This window comes from Canis lupus, chromosome 6, assembly GCF_003254725.2.
Source record: "Canis lupus dingo isolate Sandy chromosome 6, ASM325472v2, whole genome shotgun sequence".
NCBI classification, from domain to species: Eukaryota; Metazoa; Chordata; class Mammalia; order Carnivora; family Canidae; genus Canis; species Canis lupus.
Genome location: NC_064248.1, coordinates 41,138,963 through 41,143,933, shown reverse-complemented (window position 1 = coordinate 41,143,933; position 4,971 = coordinate 41,138,963). Strand labels below are relative to the sequence as shown.

The 4,971-nt window shown below is 46.5% G+C and overlaps 1 long non-coding RNA gene across 1 annotated transcript; it reads right to left on the bottom strand.

Moving 5' to 3' along the window:
* Positions 1-3,164: 3,164 nt before the first annotated feature.
* LOC112640678 (uncharacterized) lies at positions 3,165-4,693 on the bottom strand. Its single transcript, XR_003124145.3, has 2 exons — positions 3,779-4,693; positions 3,165-3,378 (listed from the first exon to the last, which is right to left on the bottom strand). It is a non-coding gene; the product is annotated as an uncharacterized LOC112640678 (long non-coding RNA).
* Between the last annotated feature and the right edge of the window lie 278 nt (positions 4,694-4,971).

The window sequence follows — 4,971 nt, the reverse complement described above, 5'->3', positions numbered from 1 at the left end:
TCTCAGAACAGTGCTTATGTTCTCAATAAAGATTTATCAAATGAAGGAACCAGAGTTCGAATCCTGACTCTCTTAGTGCAATGGCATTTATCTAGATACTCGACCTCTGTAGTGCTGCATTTCTCAACTACAAAATGCAAAATAATATCTACACCTCATAGAAGTGTTGTTTGGTACAGATGCCAAAATGTCAAGGGTGATTATCTTTGGGAGATGGGATTACAGGGTATTTATTTTTTCATTTTGCTCATCTATATTACTTTAAAAATAATGAACATGAATTTCTTTTGTAATACATATAACTTCAAAATTAAATAATATTTGTGAAGGACTTAGCACAGAGCCTGATTTATAGTAGATATTTAATGAATAGCCAGCCAATCTTAATACTGCTAAGCTTTTCGATAGCCTGGAAATACTTCCTCTGTGGCACCAAACTGTTGACTCCTACCCCAGGCCTAGTGCTCCCTCACCACCAGGCCCCAGCTGGGAGGACCAACACCCCCCCCCCTCCCCGCCCCCCGCACACCTCCCCTACCACTACCCCTTGTTCATTTCCCAGAGTTAGGAGTCTCTCATGTTCCATCACTCTCACTGATATTTTCACTCATTTTCTCTCCTTTCCCTTTATTCCCTTTCACTAATTTTTACATTCCCCAAATGAATGAGACCGTTTTGAGTCCAAGTTCACCTCCTGATTCTGGGCGGATGAGCTTTTGTCAGTTCTTAGTATGCATCGCACACCCTGCAGGCTGCAGAGAATTTTAGCACGACACATCCTGTTTATTTTCCCCCCAAGTCATTTCGGTGCTGAGGAAAGAGATTGTATCCAACTGCTGGAATGTAATCAGGGACACATCCGCGCAGCCCGGACGATGAGGCTGATACCGGGCTGTGACTGTCCAGCTGAGAATTTCCAGCGCAGGAGACCACCCCCCACCCCCCACCCCCCAGCCTGAGTGCTTGTTTCCTGGGGGCTGGGGGAGGGGAGCGGGCTGGTGATGCAGGAGGCAGGGGAGCTGGGGGGGGGGGCTTCATTTTTCATCAGGAATCCTACGGCTTTTGCAGTTGTCCGATTGTCCAGCTGTCTGTCAGAGAAGCCAGTGCTTCTGGGTCCTAATGACCTACTTTCTACCTGGCCGGCTCAGACTGTCCGTGAGTATGTCTTTGAAGATTAACTTGAAATAGCCGGAAAGTCATTGTTCTTGTTCCCAGCAAGTGAAGGAGAAACATAGCTTCTCAGAGACGGTTAAAGGTTCTGTGGCTTTCTCGAAAATGGTGGCAAATGAGAAACAAGACGGGAGATCCAGGAGCCTGCAACCTGAAGGACGCCAGGGCCACCGGATGGATTTGCAGGCTAAAGCTCCAGATGAAAGGCCAGTAGGCATTACCTGACTTTCTGGGGCCACTACCCTCATGCTAGTGAACCCAGCCAGTGGTGGATTCAGGGTGGGTCCAAGGACACACTAAGCCAAAGTATGATTTTAATCACCTAACATAAGGCGGGGAAAAGACAGGGACAGGTAACTATAGGTATTGATTCATGGAGTCCAGAGCCCAGAGAGAAGAGATTCTAGGGATGAATTCTAGATTCCATCCTACTGCATCCTCATTCATTCATTCGTTCATTCATCAAAGCAATTTTTAAACAGCTGATGCTCATATGGAATGCCCTGTACTAAGTAGTAAGTGTAGTATATAAACACACAAGTCCTAGGGTCATGTTCTCTAGTTTCAAAGCCCGATTAGTTGTGTTCCAAGGGCAAGTTGCTGTGACTCAGTTGTCTCCCTTTGTAAAACAGGGTTTGGAATCTCCTAGGTTTTTTTGTGAGGAGAAAATGAGGCGATCAATGCTCAGTGCTTAGCATAATGTTTGGCATCTCCTAAATACTCTATAAATGAGCTGATACCGTTATTTCAACAGAAGACACAGAGAACTTAAAGTCTTGGTCCTTGACCTTGAGATGTTCATGTGAATGTGCACAGCTGGCAGCCTGGCATGGACCATGAGCCTGGTTATCTTGTTCTGGAATAACTGAGCTTTCCCTGCAACCTTGGCTCTAAACTCCCAGCGATGGCCATCAGTAATGATGAATACCCACCATGTGCTTCGACGTGGATGGAACTGGAGGGAATTATGCTGAGTGAAGTAAGTCAATTGGAGAAGGACAATCACTATATGTCACTCATACGGGGAATATAAAAAATAGTGAAAGGGAATAAAGGGGAAAGGAGAGAAAAGGAGTGGGAAATATCAGAGAGGGAGACAGAACATTAGAGACTCCTAACTCTGGGGAATGAATAAGGGGTGGTGGAAGGGGAGGTGTGTGGGGGACGGGGTGACTGGGTGACGGGCACTTGATAGGATGAGCCCTGGGTGTTATGCTATATGTTGGCAAATCCAACTCCAATAAAAAATATACAAAAAATAAAAAAATAAACTCCCAGCGATGGTAGGCGGGCCACGAGCTAGATCTGGTGGTTCGCCTCAGTCCTGGCGGCGGTCCCTGCCCGCATCCCCTTCATGTTTGCACTCTGCCACTTCCTGTGCTACTTTCTAGCACTTCCTTCTCTGTCAGCCTGAGACAAAATAACGCATCACCTGAAGCTGCTGTTGAAAAACTGCCCATTCTGTCGTTGGAAAACAGATTCCCCTGGTGAATGATTCCCTACACTGTGGGGCCTTCCTAGAGCAGAGACGAATGAGCCAATTTGGCTTCCAGAGTTCATCTTCTGTCTGGGCCAAATTACTGCAGGAAACCCAGAATTATAATTTGTTTGTGTGATCATTAATTCATCTAATGGCAAATTCCCCACAAACCACGGTGTTGGAGAGAAATTTTTAACAAAGCTATTATGTTTAATGTGCATCTCTTGGAAAAAGGACAGCTAATAATCCATCTGAGGTGCCCGAGCAAGTGCTCAAAGTACTAATAGCTGACTTTTATTGAGCACCGTCTCCGTGCCAGTCACCATTCTCAACATTATACATACGTGGACTCATTTCACCCTCACATCCATTCTAGGAGACAAGTGCTATTATCCTTTCTTAAAGATGAAGAAATTGAGACACAGAGAAGTTAGGAAACTTGCCCAAGGTCACACAGTCAATACATAGTAGGATCAAGATTCAAATCCAGGCAGCTTGATTCCAGAGTTGAGGCTCTTAGCTTCCTAGTTACTCAGTCACTAGGTGTTTATTGAGGATCCCCTCTGTGCCAGGCACTGTGCTCACTACAGGGGATTCAAAGAAGAACGGAATGTAGTCAGTTCCTTCTAAAGGCTTGGAGTTCGGCTGGGGAGTCAGAAATGGAGCTTAGGTTTGAACTGGACCACTCTGGCTCCAGGGGGGAATGCTGAATGACAGTAGGAGTTCGCCTATCAGAAAAAGGGAACAGAAGCAAAGAGTGTTTCAGAAAAACTCTGAGAGAAGCCAAGCCATGCAGGGGTGCCTCCAGGTTAATTAGCACGGGTCTCCTTTCCCCGACAAAATACTACCAAGGCTGCCCATTCCTACACATTCAACCCACTCAGTGTTAAGTCCACAAACCACCCAGAAAAGAAATATCAAACCAATTTTTTTGAGCAGATCCTTCCCCAAACTTAGAAAAACAGTTTCCTTGAGTCTCAAATGTTGTTTGATCCCCTTAACATCCTCTTCCCTTTAGAGGGATTTGGGATTTAATCTGTTTGGTTTCTCCTTTTCCCATAAGATTAAAATCCTCTCCCTCTTGTTCTTGAAATCTCAGTTTACTCAGAGATGTGCTCAGTGACTTACAACATTTCAACCGCAGAAGGGGAGAAGGTAGGGTGTTGCGTGGTGTCTGAAGGCATCTGGACAGCACTTCCCTCTTGCATAAGAGGGAATGACATGAGATCAAGGCACAGTCATGGGCATCCATCTTACTTTGGGTCTTCTCAGGAAGTTGGCTTTGCCCTGCCTTCATTTACCAGGCCACATAGGTAGACTGCATCAAGAAGAATCCCCTTTTTAATGCCGGGAGGCCCAAAAGAAGCATCTCCCTCTGCCAGGGCTTCTCCCTTAAGCAAGCATGCTGATCCTAAGTAACACACACCCAACTTCTCCAAATGGCTTTCAAGGTCCATCCGTGTGGCCCCCTGATGTCTGCTCTGGGCTTGAGAAGAGTTGATTCACCAGACTGCCTCCCAGTCATTACTTCCCCAAGGAGTGCCTTGTTGCCGAGATATTCAGGGCTGATTACTTTCAGGAAATGAAGTGGATAAGCTGGAAAATCCCTGGAGACAGCAGGAAGAGCATGCAGGGCACTGCTGTCCTTCCGGGCCTGTCTCCTCACCTTGCCTGTTCAGATTACTCCCAGGCAGTGTGTTGCAAATGGAGCTGAAACCCTATCCCGTTTATCCTTGTTCATATTAGCACAATGTTTGGTGAGTTCTTTATCAAGGACTGACAGGTTGGTTCTGACCAAAGGAGGCTGAGCTCATTCATCACAGCAGCGGGGATGTGCCCCAGCCTGGAAAGACTGGGCCTACCACTTGTCATTTCCTGGTGGCCCCAACCTTGCACTTGGCCTGCTCATAATTGAAAACCTCCCACTTCTGTGACCTTCAAGAGTTGGATGAAAAGCAATTGACTGGCCAAGTCCAGGTTCACATGGCAACCGAGTTCTGAACTGTGTTGTCAGAGCCAGGCTGTGATGGCTGAGCCAGAAGAGGTCTGGGGCAGAGCTGAAATCAGACTCCTGAGGCATCATCACAGTGCTGACTCTCGAAGCCAGTAGAGTGAGGCTGGAGGTGGTAGGGAAGGCACCAGCTCTAGAACTTCTATGGAGGAGCTAAGGGTGACACTTTGATTGGAAGAAGGGGCTAGCAGACTGTTTTAATGATGAAACTGCACAGAAAGAATTTTTTAAAAAATTAGATTGTTCATCAGGATGGCTTGTTGGGGTTGGTGGAGATTATGAGGTGGACAAGCAACTCCCCTGTACTAGT